At 54.4% G+C, this 19,614-nt stretch overlaps 1 protein-coding gene across 1 annotated transcript in view; it reads left to right on the top strand.

Annotated features, from left to right (window-relative positions):
* The first annotated feature begins 8,550 nt into the window (after nt 1-8,550).
* FAM83H (family with sequence similarity 83 member H) overlaps nt 8,551-19,614 on the top strand; it is a 48,356-nt gene continuing 37,292 nt past the window's right edge. The window contains exon 1 of the mRNA XM_060243114.1: nt 8,551-8,573. The gene's annotated coding sequence lies outside the window, so the exon portion shown is untranslated. The remainder of the gene's footprint in view (nt 8,574-19,614) is intronic.

Raw genomic sequence — 19,614 nt, 5'->3', positions numbered from 1 at the left:
CTACCACTGAGCCACTGTCCCTCCAATGTTCTTGAACAGATCTCTTGTCTTTCCCATTCTATTATTTTCCTCTATTGCTTTGCATTGTTCCTTCAGGAAGGCCTCCTTATGTCGCTGTTCTCTGGAAATCCGCATTCAGTTGGGTGAATCTTTCCTTTTCACCTTTGTCTTTCGCTTTCCTTCTTTCCTCAGCTACTTGTAAAGCCTCATCAGACAGCCACTTTGCTTTCTTGTATTTCTTTTTCTTTGGGATGGTGCTGATTGCTGCCTTCTGTACAGTGTCACAAACCTCCGTCCATAGTTCTTCCGGCACTCTGTCTATCAACTCTAGTTCCTTAAACCTATTCTTCACCTCCACTGTATATTCATAAGGGATGTGATCAAGGTCAAATCTGAATGGCCTAATGGCTTCCCCAGTTTTCTTCAGTTTAAGCCTGAATTTTGCGATGAGTAGCTCATGATCTGAGCCGGTCAGCTCCAGGTCTTGTTTTTGCTGACTGTAAGGAGCTTCTCCATCTTTGACTGCAGAGTATATAATCAGTCTGATTTCTGTGTTGCCCAACGGTGATGTCCACGTGTAGAGTCGCCTTTTAGGTGTTGGAAGGGGGTGTTCGCTATGACCAGCTTGTTCTCTTGGCAAAACTCTACTAGCCTTTGCCCAGCTTCATTTTGTTCTCCAAGGCCAAACTTGTCAGTTGTTCCGGTCACCTTTTGACTTCCTACTTTGGCATTCCAGTCCCCTATGATGAGGAGGACATCTTTTTTTGGTGTTAATTCTAGAAGGTGTTGTAGTTCTTCATAGAACTGGTCCACTTCAGCCTCTTCTGCATCAGTGGTTGAGGCATAGACTTGGATTACTGTGATATTGAATTGTTTGCCTTGGATACGGACCGAGATCATTCTGTCATTTTTGAGATTGTATCCCATTACTGCCTTCCTCACTCTCTTGTTAACTATAAAGGCCACACCATTTCTTCTACGGGACTCTTGCCCACAATAAAAGATGTAGTGATCCTCTGAGTTAAATTCACCCATTCCTGTCCGTTTTAGTTCACTGATTCCCAAGATGTCGATGTTCATTCTTGCCATCTCTTGTTTGACCACATCAAGCTTACCTTGATTCATAGATCTTACATTCCACGTTCCGATGCAGTATTGTTCTTTGCAGCATCGGACTGTTCTTTCACCATCAGACACATCCACAGCTGAGTGTTCTTTTTGGCTTTGGCCCAGCTGCTTCACTCTTTCTGTGGTTACTTGAATGCTCTTCCCCAGTAGCATATTGGGCACCTTCTGAGCTGAGGGGCTCATCTTCCAGCACCATATCTTTTAGCCTTTTGTTTCTGTTCATGGGGTTTTCTTGGCAAGGATACTGGAGTGGTTTGCCATTTCCTTCTTCAGTGGATCACATTTAGTCTGGATTCTCAGCTGTGGCCTGTCCATCTTGGGTGGCCCTGCATGGCATAGCCCACAACCTCATTGAACCACACAAGCCCTCTCGCCACAACAAGGCAGCAATCCATAAGAGGGACACAACACTCTAGGTGAGGTCTAACCAGAGCAGAGCAAAGTGATACCATCACTTTGTGTGATCTGCATTTTTCCTACCTAAATGCAGAACTTTACATTTATCCCTGTTAAAAGTCATTTGATTGGTTTCAGCCCAGTTTTCCAGCCTGTCAAGATCATCCTGGATCCTGACTCTGCTATATTTGCAACCCCTCCTGATTTAGTATCAGTTGCAAATTTAATAAGCATTCCCTCGATTCCTTCATTCCAATCATTTATGAAGATGTTGAATGAAACAGGTCCCAGGGTAGATCCTTGAGGGACTCCACTTTTCACTCCTTTCCAAGAGGATGAGGAACCATTCACAAGCACTCTTGTTTCCTTGTCCACTTTCTGGGAAATGAAGTTTTCCGCAAGACAAGTCAGGAATTTGTTTGACCTTTCATTTTTAGCAGAATTGGGCTTTGAACAGATGGCTGGGTAATTAAAATCTCCCATGACTGCTGTATCCCTTCTCTTGGAGAACTTTGTGATCTGTTATAGGAGCATCTCATCCAAGTCCTTTGCCAGGCCTGATGGTCTATAGCTGACCCCCACCATAATATCACGGTTATGTCTTATTCCTTTTATTTTTACCCAGGGACTCTCAACTGAACTGCTATGCCCAGATTCATGTATTTCCTCAAAGTATATATGTCCTTCACATATAATGCCACGCCTCCATCCTTCCTTATTTGTCTGTCCTGTTTAAATATGTTGAACCCCTCAGTTTTAATATTCCAATTGTGAGTGTCACCCCACCAAGTTTTAGTAGTGCCTATTAGGACATTGTCCCCTTCCTGTATTAGGACTTCCAGTTCCTCCTGTTTGTTTCCCATACTCTGTGCATTAGTTGTAGAGACATTGGAATCCATGTTTTATGCACACTGAGGTTTTTGTTTCCTTACATCTTTGCTGGAGTGACCTTGGGTTAGTCACAACTCTCTCAGAAGCCGTTCTGGAAAGAGCAGTCTCTGTCAGAGCTCTCTCAGCCCCACCTACTTCACAGGGTGTCTGTTGTGGGGAGGGGAAGGGAAAGGAGATTGTGGGCCACTCTGAGACTCCAAGGGAAGTGTGTGGTATAAATCCAATATCATCTTCCTCATTCCTAACTTATATTCAATTCTTTTAAAGAAACATACACCACACATACGCCAGTTTGGTGTAGTGGTTAAGTGTGCGGACTCTTATCCTGGAGAGCCGGGTTTTATTCCCCAGTCCTCCACTTGCACCTGCTAGCATGGCCTTGGGTCAGCCATAACTCTGGTAGGAGTTGTCCTTGAAAGGGCAGCTGCTGTGAGAGCCCTCTCCAGCCCCACCCACCTCACAGGGTGTCTGTTGTGGGGGACGAAGGTAAAGGAGATTGTGAGCCGCTCTGAGACTTTTCGGAGTGGAGGGCGGGATATAAATCCAATATCTTCATCTACCTCACAGGGTGTCTGTTGTGGGGGAGGAAGGTAAAGGAGATTGTGAGCCGCTCTGAGACTGCAGAGTGGAGGGCGGGATATAAATCCAATATCTTCATCTTCATCTACAAGGATGGTCTGGAAAATCTGGGATTTTTAGGGCTAGAGAAAATGGCGAGGGTGGGGTGGGGTATAGATGTTTATAAAATTCTGCATGGGGGTGGGTACAGTGGAGCTATCTTGGTACTAGGACTGAGGCATCTGTTGAAATTGATGGGCTACAAATTCAGGACAGCTGAAAGAAAATACTTCTGTACTGAACAAACAGCTGAAATCTGGAATTCACTGCTAGCAGATGCAGAGAGGGCCACGCCTGTAGGGGGCTTTAACTGGGGGGGGGGGAGGGCTCCCCATAATCTGGGAGGAGACCACCACCAACGGCTGGTAGTCTTAGCGAGGCAAACCTCAGCCACCCGATGTCAGGAGGCAGCATCAGGAGAAGGCCTTGCCCTTTGTGCCCCCGGGTGACTGGCTGGCAACATGTCGATGCCAGTTGAGTCGTGTCCAGTGCCAGAGAGGAGAGGCCCACCCAGAGAGGTGCAGCATCAGAATAAGCCTGTGTTGGTCGGTTTCTGGAATCTCTTCAGCTGCCCAGCTGTGAAATGGGAGCATGGCTTCAGTTGTGTCTGGCTCTGTGTGTGCCAGAAATGTGACTGGGGTGATCCTTTAAGAAGGGAATTGTCCTCCTGTTCCCTGTCAAGGCTTCTGGCTTCTTAATTCAGTCATCAGACAAAGTCGAAAGTAAGTGAAGCTCTCTCAACACTTTCCAGCCTAGTTCTCCGGCCTGATGCAGCTCCCCCCACCCCTGAAGCTGGTTCCTCCCAGTCACTCCCCTGCGTTGGACCAGATGGGGAGTTCTGGCCTCCCTGGAGTTGAGGCCTCCTTTTCTCAGTGCCTTACAGGATGCTGCCTTTTGGGTGAGGAAGTCCCCCCGTGTTGGGTTGAGAGAAGAATTCCGGAGTTGTGTGTTTCCTAGGCATGCATGGGGCTGGTTCAAACTGGGACCGCAGGGGAGGGAGATTGACCCCCCCTCCCCGGTGCCTCTTTCCTGTGCTCAAAATGGCCCCACGACTCAAAATAGCCTCCGTGATCCTGCACCGAGGAAGGGGGGGTTGGATTAGATGCCCTCCAACTCAGGGGCTCTGTGATTCAGGCAGCCTTCTTGGCACTTGCCCCTTTGGCAAGCCCAGCAGGACAGGTGGAGCCACCAAGGAGGCCTCCTCATTGGGCTCGTTTTAGGCCGGCAAAGCATGGCATGGGGCGGGGCCACTCTGCCCCCCCTTGTATCTGGCTCGCCTGTGTCTGGGAATTTGAGAGGGTATTTCTGGTGCTGGTCTGGAGGAGGCCTGGAGGGGACCCCAGAGGCCTTCAGATAGAACTGGACTTGCCAGGGAGGCTGACCTTGCATTGAGCAGGGGGTGGACTAGATGGCCTCTGGGGTCACTTTCAATCAGATAGTTCTATGACCCTTTGCCAGTGAGTCTTGCATGATGAGATGTTCCCCCCGGAGCATAGAGAAGTGGCTGTGCCAGACCTCATCTGTCTCCCCTGCAAGCTGTCCTTCTGAGTGCAGGACCCTTCAGTCATGAGAGTCCCCCTCCAACCATCAGTTGGCAGTCTGGGGACAGGCTCCCCCCCCCTGCTGCCCATTCTCCTCTCTCCTGGCTGGAAGGGCTGTTTGGGAACCTGCTTTTGGAAGAAGAAGATGATGATGATGATACTGGATTTATATCCTGCCCTCCACTCCGAATTTCAGAGTCTCAGAGTGGCTCACAGTCTCCTCTATCTTCTCCCCCCACAACAGACACCCTGTGAGGTGGATGGGGCTGAGAGGGCTCTCACAACAGCTGCCCTTTCAAGGACAACTCTTGCAAGAACTATGGCTGACCCAAGGCCATTCCAGCAGCTAAAAGTGAGGAGTGGGGAATCAAACCTGGTTCTCCCAGATAAGAGAGCTCTGGCTGACCCAAGGCCATGCTAGCAGGTGCAAGTGGAGGAGTGGGGAATCAAACCCAGTTCTCCCAGATCAGAGAGCTATGGCTGACCCAAGGCCATTCCAGCAGCTGCAAGTGGAGGAGCGGGGAATCAAACCCAATTCTCCCAGATCAGAGAGCTATGGCTGACCCAAGGCCATTCCAGCAGCTGCAAGTGGAGGAGTGGGGAATCAAACCCAGTTCTCCCAGATCAGAGAGCTATGGCTGACCCAAGGCCATTCCAGCAGCTGCAAGTGGAGGAGGGGGAATCAAACTCAGTTCTCCCAGATCAGAGAGCTATGGCTGACCCAAGGGCATTCCAGCAGCTGCAAGTGGAGGAGTGGGGAATCAAACCCAGTACTCCCAGATCAGAGAGCTATGGCTGACCCAAGGCCATTCCAGCAGGTGCAAGTGGAGGAGTGGGGAATCAAACCCAGTTCTCCCAGATCAGAGAGCTATGGCTGACCCAGGCCATTCAAGCAGGTGCAAGTGGAGGAGTGGGGAATCAAACCCAGTTCTCCCAGATCAGAGAGCTATGGCTGACCCAAGGCCATTCCAGCAGCTGCAAGTGGAGGAGTGGGGAATCAAACCCAGTTCTCCCAGATCAGAGAACTATGGCTGACCCAAGGCCATGCTAGCAGGTGCAAGTGGAGGAGTGGGGAATCAAACCCAGTTCTCCCAGATAAGAGAGGGCTGGCTGACCCAAGGCTATTCCAGCAGCTGCAAGTGGAGGAGTGGGGAATCAAACCCAGTTCTCCCAGATCAGAGAGCTATGGCTGACCCAAGGCCATTCCAGCAGGTGCAAGTGGAGGAGTGGGGAATCAAACCCAGTTCTCCCAGATCAGAGAGCTATGGCTGACCCAAGGCCATTCCAGCAGCTGCAAGTGAAGGAGTGGGGAATCAAACCCGGTTCTCCCAGATAAGAGAGGTCTGGCTGACCCAAGGCCATTCCAGCAGGTGCAAGTGAGGAGTGGGGAATCAAACCCAGTTCTCCCAGATAAGAGAGCTATGGCTGACCCAAGGCCATTCCAGCTGGTGCAAGTGGAGGAGTGGGGAATCAAACCCGGTTCTCCCAGATAAGAGAGCTCTGGCTGACCAAAGGCCATTCCAGCAGCTGCAAGTGGAGGAGTGGGGAATCAAACCCAGTTCTCCCAGATCAGAGAGCTATGGCTGACCCAAGGCCATTCCAGCAGCTGCAAGTGGAGGAGTGGGGAATCAAACCCGGTTCTCCCAGATAAGAGAGGTCTGGCTGACCCAAGGCCATTCCAGCAGCTGCAAGTGGAGGAGTGGGGAATCAAACCCAGTTCTCCCAGATCAGAGAACTATGGCTGACCCAAGGCCATGCTAGCAGGTGCGAGTGGAGGAGTGGGGAATCAAACCCAGTTCTCCCAGATAAGAGAGGTCTGGCTGACCCAAGGCCATTCCAGCAGCTGCAAGTGGAGGAGTGGGGAATCAAACCCAGTTCTCCCAGATCAGAGAGCTATGGCTGACCCAAGGCCATTCCAGCAGCTGCAAGTGGAGGAGTGGGGAATCAAACCCGGTTCTCCCAGATAAGAGAGCTCTGCCTGACCCAAGGCCATTCCAGCAGCTGCAAGTGGAGGAGGGGGGAATCAAACCTGGTTCTCCCAGATAAGAGTCCACACACTTAACCACTTCACCAAACTGGCTCTCTTGAAGTGCCTCAGCCAGTTTCCAATTTTACCCACTGTGTTCTCCAAAATTGCCAGGGACTTTAAAGAACAGCCTGGGTCTGTGTTGGGGTCCAAGAACTGTCAGCGTGGGGGAAGGGAGGGAAAGGGGTGGCCAGCACTGTGCTCCACCCTCCAACTCCAAGGGCCCCGGCAGGCGCCCCCTCCCTCCCATCGGCCGTGCAGCTGGCCTCTCTTGCTCTGGCAGCCCTTCCCTGCTGCCGCCCCCCCAGTGTGCAGCCAGGAAGGGGTGGAGCCTGGGTGTAGCATGGGATGGGCTATGCCGTAGTGCCCACAGCCAGTGCAGTGTGGATGGCACCCCCCTCCCTCCATACCCCTTTTACTAGGAGCCTTCCTGCACACGTTTCTCAGAAGAAGAAAGCAAGTTGTGGGTGCCAAGTTCTGTCCCAGCCTTTGAAGTTAGGTGCCGAAGCCGCAGAGGCCTAGCATGTGGGCGGAGCCTCTGAAAGAATGAAGCCGGGTGTGCCTGGGCTGCTGCGTGCCTGTGTGGGTGCGGAGCGCGGGGGGAGGGGTACTGGCGGGCCTGTCTGCCTGGGAACTCCTTGGAGTGAATCTGGCCTGCAGCACCACATGGGGGAGGTGTGTGTGTGTGGAGAACTGATTTGGCAGGCAGGGCTGTGAGAGAGACACACACACAGCAGTTCACTCACCTGTGTGTGTGTGTGTGGGGGGGGGTCATGTGTTGGCCACAGGCGAGTTTCCTGGGGCTACAATACCCGGGTGGAGCCAGAGTCACGTGTGTGTGTATCTGGCTCTGACTCTGTAGCTCCCCTTTCAGTTGTGGCGATTTCTGGGCTGTGAGACACAGGTGGTGGGAGCGTGACTTCCTCTCCCAGCCCTTGCAAGGCCCGTGTGCTGCAGAAGGACTAGGGAAGCAGGTCTGCTTGCACTGGCGAACACCCTTGGAGGCTGCAGGGCAGAGATGGAGAAGGAGGAGGCTCTCGTGATGAACGTGGCCAGGCCGGGCTGCTTCTCTGCCCCCCCCGCCCCGCAAGGGCAAGAGCTCTGCCCAGGCTGCCACGGCCAGCTTGCCTTTCAGGGGCAGAGCAAGGAGGCAGCCTGTGCAGGCAGACTCTCAGGGCACTTCCAGAAGTGGCTCCCCTTTTGTGTCTCTGAAGCTGCTGCCTGGGGGTGGAAGAGGAGAAGAAGGGGGGGGGGGCTGTGTCGCTCTGCCTCTCTCACACAGCGGCCAACGGAGGGGGCATTGAGGCCAGCCCTGCTTCCTGGGGCTGACCTACCGAGGAGAGCAGCCTCTGAGCTGCCTTTATTTGCCATCACTTGCGGTGGCAGGTGGGCAACTCCTCCATGACACTCTCCTGCCCCTTTGAAAGCCCCCCGCCCCCCCGCATCCACTAGCAGGGGGGTTGATTCCTGAAGTCAAGAAGTGCCCCCTTTTGCGTGGTGTCCGTCCTTTTCGTGGGGTGCCCTTGAGTTACCGCATGACAGGAGAGGGCCAGACTCTCTCTTTGAACCTACCTCACAGGGGTGGTGTGAGGATTAGAGGGGAGCTGGAGCTCTTGGCAGAAGAAGGGTCAGTGCTGTGCTTCTCCCAGGCAGCCGCAACTGGGCTCACTGGGCCAGGCGCTCGCTGGCTGGCTGGCTTCTCCTCTCCCCCCCCAAGAGGGCTGGCAGGGTTGGTGTTTGGGATGAAGGGAGGTGGCAAGGCTGCCCTTTGTGGCCCAGAAGGCTCAGCTCCTTCTAGAGGGCAGGCCCAGCAGGGAGGCCGCCTCCGCGGGTGTGTCGGAAGCAGGCGAGCCGGTCCGACCAGGCAGCGCTCTGGTGAGAGGGCGGGCTGGGAACCCACAGTGCCGCCCAGCACCGAGAGCACGTAGCGACAAGCCCTGCCGGGGCAGGCTAGGGCAGGAAGGAGGCGAACGGTGAGTCTGGGAGATGCGGCCTGGCGAGAACTCGGTGGAACTGGGGGGGGACTGCGCAGCCTCTGGGCCAGGACGGCTTGCTGCTTCCCCAATACACGGCTAGCTGCTTGGCAGGACGGTGCCTGAGGAAGGAAGGAAGGAAGGAAAAGGAGGGCTTTCCAAGAGACAGGGCCCACAGGTAACAGCAGCCGGCGGCTTCAGTGCCTCGTGGGGAGCTGATCGGATTATCCAAGAAGCCGTGTCCCCCCCCCCCCCCAGGGGAGCAAAAGAACCTCTGAAGCTACCTTTCAAGGTTCTTGGGGGGAGGGGGGGCCAGTCTTGTACAGAGTCTGCAGTGTGCCCTCTTGTATGGGTGTTATCCCAGTGGGTAGTGTGGGCAGGCAGGTGAAGCCCTCGGTGGAATCCAGAGGCTGCCGCCATCTCTGTGGCTTTCAGCTGGGCCATGCTCTTCCTGGGGGGGGGGGGGAGATCCTTTGTCCTGTTGTCTAACTCTGAGCTGGGTGGAGGACGGGGATGTGCCCAAGGGCTTGGGATTCTCCTCACGGCAGCCTGGTGGGAACTTAGAGGGGGCCTCCATTGAGCCCAAGATGGTTTGCAAAGAGTGTCGGAGTTGCTGCTCATAGACAAGAGTGCTCAGCCAGTGTGGGACTGCCTCCCCTGGATCACCCTTTACACGGCTGGCTCTCTCTCGTGCCTGAGCCAGAACCCAGCTGGGCTTGGGTCTGCATGGTGCTGGGGAGGAGCCTCTGGTTCCAGTGCAGATGGGGGGGATCCTCTCGTGCTGGACTCGGGGAGGGGGGTCAGGTCACTAGGGTGGTCTGATCAGCAGAAGGAAGTGGCAGCCCAGTCAAGCACAGTCTTTGTGTGCACCACACTTCCTCAGGCACAAGTATCGGAAGCCGCGTGCACGCGCAGGGAAGCTCATGCCAGAATAAGGCTTTGTTAGTCTAAAAGGTGCCGCTGGGCTCAAGCTTTGTTCTTTTAGTATTGGACTGACTGCTGGACAGGATGTATCCCCCCCACCTTCCTGCCCTCATAAGGGCCCCCCCAACGTGGCTAAGGTGTGACTGGCAAGAACGTACGGAAACAGGCGGCGTTTGCCCTTGGGGAGTGTGCCAGAGTCTGGGGTGGGATAACAGACATGGGTAGGAAAGATGGGCTGCTGCGTCGATTGTTGACCAGGCGTGCATGCTGAAAGCGGGTGACATTCCCCCTGGATGGCCACTGGCTGGCTTGCTGTTGGATGAGCCCAGGTGGAGCGTGGCCACGTGCAGAAGTGGGCCGTGTCTCTGGGTGTCCGTCGGGACCCCTGCTGCCTCTGGTGGTGGGAGAAGGGGGGGCTGGGGAAGGAAGCCGGGGGGGGGTCTTTGATCTCTGTGGCTGGGATCTGGGGCAGAAGGCTGCTGGTGGGAAGTGAGAAGGCATGCCAGGCCAGAGGGGCGGTGGCTCAGAGGGCGGTGGGCATCCGTCTGCCTGCCCCAGGCAAGGCTCCCCCTGCGCCCTCTTGGGGATCTGGGCGAAAGAGGAGGAAGATCCAAGTCCATTGGCCCTTGAAGACCAGCAGGCTTTCCAGGTCTCACTCGAGGCCGTTGATGTCCTTCACAAGGGTGGAGAAGGGCGGAAGGTCTCCTTTCGGGGGTGCTGGCTGCTCATGGGCTGGTCAGGCAAAGCCAGTCACAGACAGACCCAGCTGCTGATTCTCTGGGGGGCGGGGGCCAAGGGCCCTGAAAGTGAGTGGAAGTGGGGGGGGGGCGGTGTGTGTTATCATTGGGGTGCCTGATGGTTGCGGTGACTGCAGGGACATGGAACCCCCCCAAGGGGCTGGAGGAGGGGGTTTCCCAAGGGGGGGGTGGAGGGAGATGTCCAGAGCCACCGGGTCCTCCTTCCCCTTTGTGCCTTAAGGCCTGTCCAGGTTGGCTGGGCTGTTGGCAATGCAGGTTCAGCCTGGGCGAAGGCAGGGCTTTCTGTCCCTCCTCCCCCCCCCCCATGGCAGATAGCCCACCTGCAGGCCCGATTAAAGGGCTGGTGCTGCACCACCCCTGCAGTGACGACTGTGCCGCTGACGTCACTGGACCGGGACTGAGAGCCTTCCCTGGATGGTGTGCAGCTGCCAGGGGGACGGGGAAGCAGCGTGACTTGCCAAGCCAGAAAAGGCGGCAGAAAAGCGGCTTGCCGGGAAGGGCCACAGCTGGGGTGGGGCGGCAGCAAAGCAAAGACTGAGCCAGCGTCTGGTGCCGAGGCGGCTGAGCCAATAGGCTGAAGTCCCCGGGGGGGGGGCACCAGCAGGTTCCCCAGGCCTATTGGCAGAAGGGGAGGCTCTCCCTCCCTTGGAGGCTTGGGGTGGGGGCTTTGCTTTTGGCTTCCCTGCATGGAGCCCCTCCTGGACTCTGCTTGCCGTGGCAACCACAGGGAGCACACCGGGGGCATCTGCAAGCAGGTGGGCAACTGGGGTGGGGGTGGCACTGCTGTGGTTGGCTGGGGGAGCCCTCCCTGGGCAGGCAGGCAGGAGAAGGCCCCGATTCAGCAAGAGGTCACCAGGCTTGCTGGCCCAGCCTGAGGGATGGAGTAGCAGGGTCTGAAATTGCCCTCTTCCAGGCCAGGCTGCGTGGGGGAACGTCAGGAATCGGGGGGGGGGGAGGAGTGAGGGGAGCCCCTCCCCATTCCTCCCCTCTCTCTGCTTCCTCCCTTCCTTCCTTTCTCCTTCCCTCTTCCCTCCCTCCCTCTCCTTCCTTCCTCCCTCCCTTCCTTCCTCCCGCACTTCCTTTCTTCCCTCCTCCCTTCCTTCCTTCCTCCCTCCCTTCCCTTTCCTTCCTTCCTCCCCTCCCTCTTCCTCTTCCCTCCCTTCCTCCCCCACTCCCTCCCTTTTCTTCCTTCCTTCCTTCCTCCCTCCCTCCCTCCTTCTCTCTCCCCTCCCTCTCCTTCCTTCCTCCCCCACTCCCTCCCTCTCCTTCCTTCCTTCCGCCCTCCCTCCCTCCTTCTCTCTCCCCTCCCTCTCCTTCCTTCCTCCCCCACTCCCTCCCTCTCCTTCCTTCCTTCCTTCCCTCCCCCTCCCCACTCCCTCCTTCCCTCCCCACTCCCTCCCCTCCCTCTCCTTCCAAGGCCGAAAGTGCATGCATGTGTGCGTGCACCTGGAAGTCCTGGTGACCTCTGGTGACTGACCCCTACTGGGGTCCTGGATATTCAGGGAGGTGGTTGAATAAAGCCTGCCTCTGCCTTCCAGTCCTGGTATTCCAGGAGGTCTCCCATCCGAGTACTTGCCTGAGTCAGTCCCGCTCAGCTTCTGTGATCTGGCAAGAGCAGTGGGCTTGCCACTGGGCTCCCTGGCTCTGGCTGTGCCCCTCGGGGCCAACTGTGGCATGGGGTGGGGCGGAGGCGCCTGCCACTTCTTCACACCTCTCACTGCTCTGGTCTGTGGCACGAGGGCAAGGCCTTTCCTGCAGACCTCCTGTTTGCTCTCTGCCTCCCACCCTGTCAGAGGAAGAGCTGGGGAGGGGGGAGGAACCCCTGACCAGCCCCCCCCCAGGTGTATCAAAGTACATAAGAACATAAGAGAAGCCATGTGGGATCAGGCCAATGCCCATCCAGCCCAACACTCTGTGTCACACAGTGGCCAAAAAACCCCTGGTGCCATCAGGAGGTCCATCGGTGGGGCCAGGACTTTAGAAGCCCTCCCACTGTGGCCCCCCAAGCACCAAGAATCCAGAGCATCCCTGCCCCAGACGGAGAGTTCCAACAATACGCTGTGGCTAAGAGCCACTGATGGACCTCTACTCCATATGCTTATCCAGTCCCCTCTTGAAGCTGGCTGTGCTTGCAGCTGCCGCCACCTCCTGTGGCAGTGAATTCCATAAAGTAGTGTGCCGCTGACCCCCCCCCCCCCCCCCCCGGACTGGCAGAGCGCAGGGCACATGTCGCCTCCTGGGATTCTGGTGACCCGTTTTTGCGTCTGTGAGCCACACAATCCCAGGTTTCGACCCAGCAGACTCCATGCCCTCAACCCGGCCAAACTCCGACTGTGCCAGTGTGGGACCATCTGGCTCTGCCATTGAAGGGGGAAGGGCAATGATGAGGGACAGGCGGCGAGAGCAGTGGCAGGCCCTCTGCCACGTGTGGGCTTTTGGGGGCCTGCTTCACTAGGCTTGGGGGTTGGCTCTCTGCCACCTCCTAGGCCATAGCTCTTGCCCCTTGCTCTTACTTGGATGCCTTGGACTATTGTCAGCAAGCCGGCTGGGGGCACTTTGTGCCACAGGGAGGGCTGGAAATACTCTGCTCTGTCTGCAGAGTTCTGGGCCAGCTCCCTGCCCCTTCAAGACCGCCCCACGTCCTCCTATGCCAGCGAGGCAGTGGCTCAACCGATGGTGTCTGACAGCGTAGAGCATTCCTGTCAGGTCTAACAGGAGCAGCAGCAGCACCCCTCCCCCCCCCCACTAGCTGCCCACAGCAGCACCCCAGTCCCATGGCCAGGGCGGAAGCCCGACTGGGATGGCTCTAGGGCTGACGGGTCTTCCAGGGAAGTCTGTAACTGTTCTGCCACCGCTCTCCCAGTTCCTTTCCCCAGGAATGAACGACTCGAGGCTGGGCTGCTGCTGCCTGCAGGTGCCACTTTCAGAGGGCACGCCTGCCTGCCCGCCCGCCTTCCGGCTGCTTCAGGGAGGGTGTGAGGTCCTGCCAGGCCAGGGGTTTGGTGCTGCAGTGCTCCAAAGGGCCTGGGTTTGGGTCCTTGTGGTTTCTGCCAGATGCATAGGGTAGAGCACCCGACACAATCACTTTGAGCCGGCAACACCATTCTCCTTGGATGCCAGATAGGGCATGTATGGCCATGATGAGTGCAGGTGGCGTTAAGGGTGGGGGGGGGGTGGCTGAAGGAGGCCTCTGTAGACCACTGCTCTGCCAGCCTCTCTGCCCCGCTGTCTGTTGTTTGGACCACTGGTCAGAGCCCGCAGGCCCCTTTATGCACCCTCGTGTGGCAGGAGGAGAGGAGGGCTCTGGCTGGGAGCGTCTGGGGATGTTGTTGCAGGAAGGAGTGCATTTGGAGGAAGGGAGCCAGGCCCTCTCAGCAGCACCCCTTTGTCCGGTTGCCCCAGCAGCCCCTTGCTCCCCTCCCCTTGGCCCCTCGTGCAGCAAAGCTGAGTGGGAGAATTGCCTCATTCTGTGTTGCCCGCTGAATGCCACCACTGTGTTACACGGCAGCCGTGGATTCCAGCTGCAGAAACCTTCTCTTGGGTGCTGTTGGGATGTGGCCTTTATGGCAGGCCCCCCAGGCCTGCAGCATTTTTTCAAAACATGGAAAAGAGTCCTCTTTTCTCTCCAAGGGCTGGGGGCTCAGGGCAGCTCCATAACATCCTGGCCAGGAAGACTTCGCTCGTGTAGCTCTTGTGGTCTTTGGAACCTAATCTTGAACTCCTGGCGTTTGCAGCAGTAACCTTTAGCTTTTCTAATCTGGCAAGAGTCTCCTTGTATGAAAATTGCGCCGGTCTGATCAAGCTTTCCTTGAAAAGCAGACTGGGAGGGGAAGAAGGACACCTTGTGCAACTGCTAGGGAGGGGGGATTTTTAACCTGTTGTGGTGCTGAGCACCAGTGTCTCGCAGGGGTTAGAGTGCTGGGTTAAGATCTACGAGAACCAGTTCAGAGTCCTACTTGGGCACCTTAGGCCAGTGTCTCCCTTTCAGCCTCGCCGATGCCAGCCTGGCAAAGGAATCGCCCATGTTGCTGCCCAAAGCGGCCTTCCTCTCACACCCACTGAGGCCAGTTCTGCTTCCACCTCTGTTGGCGCTGAAAGGGTTTTCTGAACCATCCATCCATCCATCCATCCATCCATCCATCCATCCATCCATCCATCCATCCATCCATCCATCCCTATGGAGCCACAGAATCATGGTCCCCATGGCTGAGCACTGCCTGTTGGCCACTCTGTGAGGGGGAGGGGAGGCAGGTCTAGTCAAGATGGAGTGAGGACTAGATGCAGGGAGGATTGAACTTCAAGGCTGCCTGCTGGCCTTTTTGGCCCCAGGCCTTGCAGTTCAGTCAAAAAGGGGAGGGGTTTGGCCAGCTTCTTGTTAAGGGGCCTCTGTCCTGCCCTGCTTGGAGCAGGCAGTGGAATAGTGGCCCCTCTCTGGGCCTTTCTGTAGAGCAGGCAGGAAGGCCTCACTTCAAGCAGGATGTGGGCAGAACGGAGCAGGTGCAGAGGATGCCCGGTGGCCGTTCAGTCTGGGGAGCAGGGGATTGAGGGGGAGCGTGATTGCTCTCTTGAAGTATTTGAAAGGCTTTTCCAGCAGAGGAGAGGACTCGCAGTCATGGGTCTAAATTAAGGGCGGGAAAGCACCAGCTGGATATTAGGAAGAAGGGTTTTTTACAGTAGTTCAGCAGCGGAATCAGCTCCCTGGTGAGGTGGTGAGCTCCCCTCACTGGCTGAAGGAGCCCTTGTCAGGGATGCTCTGGTCTGATGCTGCCTTGAGCAGGGGGTGGGCTAGATGGCCTGCAGGTCTCTTGTACCCTTCGAGCTGTCCCGCCATCTTGCTCTGGTGCCATCAGCCCTCTCCTGGGCCGCTGCACAGTGGTGTGGGGCAGTGCCTCAGAAGTAGGGATGGGCACGAACCACATTTTCACAGTTCAGTTTGTAATCATGGCAGTTCTTCAGTTTGCAAACATTGCTTCACAAAGGGCAAACCAGTCGAAATTCATAATGAGCTTTAGTTTGTCAACTTGGTTGTGCAGCGGCAAGAATTGACTGTGTTTTCATGTTGCTGCCCCATAGCAGGGTAGACCAGTGTGAGAGTGGCTTAGTCATATTCCACATAGTTTCATCAGTTACCTCCTGAGTCTTCGCAACACTCCAGGCAAGTAGGTGTGGAAAACCTCAGCTTGAGACCCTGGAGAGCCGCTGCCAGTCTGAGTAGACAATACTGACTTTGATGGACCGAGGGTCTGATTCAGTATAAGGCAGCTTCATAGGTTCATATGTTCATATAACACATGGGCTGCCTGCAGAGCATTAGCTTTGAAACTGGGGCTTCGTTCACGATAGTGGAACTTCCTAAATTGTTTTGCAGCAGCCTGAGCCTTCACATTATTCCAGGCCCTTCCGTCTAGGAAACCGATTGTCAGAATAACCAAGGGCAGTTGACAGTGTGTGAGGAAGTCAGGTTTCCTCCTGGCGGATGGATCCCATCACCTACTTCTACTGGCAGGAACCTGCGGAGTTGTGAGCAGACAGGTGGCCAAATAATCTGTTTGATCCGCTGCACCAGGACCTGCCCGAGGACCAGCTGCGGGATGTTGGTGCGTCAACTCTGTTGCCAGTGGAGTTCAAAGTAGGGATGCTTGAATCCCCCTGATCTCGCTTCTGTTCTGGCTGCCGGTGGTGAGCAAAGGGCTGCTTTCTCCTCAGGAGCACTTCAAACCTCTTTGCCTGGCCACTTTGGATATATTCAGACAGTGCAGTTTGCAGCACTGCACAACCCTGATGGGATTCCTGTCTCCGCCTCCCCCCCCCCCCGCTCACCCCTCCCAGGCCTCTCTTTGGCTGCCAGGCTGCAACCAACAAGCACAGAAACAGCCAGCAAATCAGTTAACCAGTGACTATAAATATAGTTCTTTTCATTGCCCCCCCATTCAATGCTCATCAAGGTTTTGGGAGGGGGACGGTGGCTCAGTGGTAGAGCATCTGCTTGGTAAACAGAAGGTCCCAGGTTCAATCCCCGGCATCTCCAGCTAAAAGGGTCCAGGCAAATAGGCGTGAAAAACCTCAGCTGGAGAGCCACTGCCAGTCTGAGTAGACAAGACTGACTTTGATGGACCAAGGGTCTGATTCAGTATAAGGCAGCTTCATATATATATAAGGTTATTTCACACATGAATGTTTCTGCACAGCCTTGTGGGATTGTAGCACCCCCCCAACCCCCATACACCCACACCCCTTTTAATGTCCTGGCCCCCCATGCCACCCGTGACCCTGGGGCAGAGTCTGTTTCACCTACTTATGCAGATGCAGTGGGGCTTGCAACACAGCAGGGAACTCTGCCATGTCAGCAGCTGCACCACTGTGGCAAAGCTGCCCAGCAGCTTTTTGAGGTGAACGCATCCAAGGCTTTGCTTAGGGTTGTTGAAGGCAGAAGGTGCACCTGCCCAACCTGTTTGCTGTGCCAGTTATGGCATCTCTACTCCCTTCAAGGCCCCTGAGTGGATCCTGCCCTGTTTCTGTCCACCACGCAAGGAAGTGCTGGAATCCTCTAGCTGCTTTGTAAAAGCATCACCACTCCATCTGAGTCCAGTGGCGCTTTAGGCAGCAACGAGATCTGGGGGGTGAGGACTCACTTCTGGGAGCCAAAGGTTGTAACTGGCAAAGGGAGCTTTGACTCCGGAGAGAAGATGCAAGTCTGGTTGGTCTCTCTCCAGAGATGTTTTGCTGCAGTCCAGCAAGGTTGTCCTCTGATACTTAGCCATACTTTCCAGGTGTGTTTGGGGCTGGCTGGCTGGCTAGCAGAGGGTTTCCTTCTGTAGCTTTGTGGTAACAGTAAAGTTATCTGTTGGTTTTCAAGCTAATGTGTGTGGTCTTCTCTTACTAATATTGACCATGGAGGTCTCAAGAACACGTGTCGTGCCCATTAGGTAGTGATGATAATCTGGGCCGCAGGAAGTTTCTGGCCGTTTCACTGGCAGCCCGACTCTCATTCTCTGTCATAATCAAGCCTTAGTATTACTTCCTGTGCAGTTACTAGAAGCCGAGTCCCTCCCTTTTAAGGCTAGCAATGCCAATTGGCTCAGAAGGTGATAGCTCTGCTTGGGGGGGGGGGCGCAAAACAAGGCAAACACTTTGCAAGGGGGGGCTACAGCCAGGCGGGGGGGGCAACCCTCGCTGATAAAACCAGGGGTGTCGAACTCATTTGTTTTGAGTTGTTATGAGAGTCAGATGTGACATAAATGAGACCTTGTTGGGCCAGGCTATGGAATGCCAGGTGGCAGAGAAATAAACTTTATAAAGGTCACAGAGAAACACAAAGTTTTTAAAAAACTTAACACATGTTTAAAAGATTAGCACTGTTGCAATATTTTGTTTATCTATCTCTGATAACTGACACCTCTTGCTCTGAATCATTGCATCAAAATCTGGAGACAGTGTCTGTGCTGTAGTAATCTTGAGTATGCTGTTCAGGTGTGTATCTGTAAGTTGCAAACCTACTTTTGGTTTACTGACATTCATTACAGAAATCTCATGGGCAATGCTTTGATCCTAAGACTCAGAGGAAAATATGAAAGGTTGAGCATTGTGAGCTTTTGTACATAAGTTGCTTCATGTGCTGGCCAGCCAATGGAGAAAATAGAGTCTTTGCTCAGTAGCTTGACTGAGGAAACCTGGCAAAGAAAGCTGTGATGCAGAAGGAAGCAAGAGAAAGAGAAAGAAGCAGACCACAGTGAGTTACTTACGAGCCTGGTAGGAGCCCTCCGGGGGCCTGATCCGGCCCTCGGCCCACACATTTGACATCACTGTGATAAACCTTCTGTCTGAGTGAAAGATGCTATTCTGGCTACTCATACCTTCAAGGAAATTTCAAGGAATAGTGGAGAGCTGGAAGTTTCATTAGAAGAAGATGACAACGACATTGGATTTATATCCTGCCCTCCACCCTGAATCTCAGAGTCTCAGAGCAGCTCACAATCTCCTTTATCTTCCTCCCCCACAACAGACACCCTGTGAGGTGGGTGGGGCTGAGAGGGCTCTCGCAGCAGCTGCCCTTTCAAGGACAACCTCTGCCAGAGCTATGGCTGACCCAAGGCCATTCCAGCAGCTGCAAATGGAGGAGTGGGGTCCAGGAGGGATTTCTTTGGGAGTACCATAGCAGCAACCTCCTTCAAGATGGCTGGGCACATTCCTTCTCATTTATTTATTTGAAAAAACTATATCACACCTCTCCATCTGGTTGAGGCAGTTAACAACTCAATTAAAATACCAGGATGTAAAAGCAAAGCAAAAATATAGCAAACTTCTACCTGACTGCTAATCACTAAAACAGCATTACAGGAAAGTGACCTCCAAAACAGGGAACTTCCAAGTACATAACATAGGCCTTCCAACCTCCTTCAGCAGCTCATGCAGAAGTTCTAACCTGGTGAGCAGGTCCACGGAGGAAGCTGAGCCAGTGCCTCCATCTCTGTAGTCCTGGAGATGGGTTGTTTCTGGGGTGATTTCAGTGGCCACCCCTTGTTCAACCTCCAGGGGTTGTGGCCACTGTGGGAGGGAGCAACTGGAATGTCCCAGATTGTGTAGGCCCCAGTGCAGGAGAAAGCACATGTTTCTGATGATCTGGTTAGAGTCATGCTCAAATCAAGGGCTTTGCAGTTGGATATTATTGTCTTGGCACAATGGCCAGTATTTCTGGATGGGATGGGAAATGTCCAGTAGTAGAAAGCATGCCCCAGATGGTCTGTGGCCTTTTGGCCAGTTAACTTTAAAGGGACTTTATTGCTTGGAAGAAGAAAATTCTGCCCAGTACTACACCTCGGGGCACACTGAAAACAGGTGGGCGACCTGGCACCCAGGTGTGGAGTTGTGCGGCTTCTCCCTCCCAATTCTTGCCGCTTTGGGACAGGGGCTTCAAAGTCTATCATTTTAAAAGGGCCTGATTATTGGTTTTGGTCAGGAGTATTTTACAAATATTTATTAAAACAGCTTCCTGATACAACAATACTGATATCTTTTTAAAACGATTACAAAGCCTTCCTGATTTTCTGTTATGGATTAAGACCCTGTTTGAAGTGAGCAACTCATTCCCCACCAAAGGCAATTCTAGTTGTTGCTCAGGGAAGCTTCCAGCAATTGACAAAACAGGCCAGCAAAGGACTTGACCACCATTGCAATGGCTGAATCTTGTCCAGCACAGTTTAAGGTGATTTGTATTTTAACAATTTATTGATAACATATGGTTACAAAACTTAATTATAAATTTCCTGTACTAACCCATATGATATTTCAATCCCCCCTCCCTCCCTTGTTTGACTTCCCCGAAGTTATATATTTAAGTTCAATACTAAAGGTACCACTAA

This window comes from Heteronotia binoei, chromosome 7 (genome assembly GCF_032191835.1).
Source record: "Heteronotia binoei isolate CCM8104 ecotype False Entrance Well chromosome 7, APGP_CSIRO_Hbin_v1, whole genome shotgun sequence".
Classification (NCBI taxonomy): Eukaryota; Metazoa; Chordata; class Lepidosauria; order Squamata; family Gekkonidae; genus Heteronotia; species Heteronotia binoei.
Note: the sequence above shows the minus strand (reverse complement) of the source record. Positions and strands in the feature narration are given on the sequence as shown.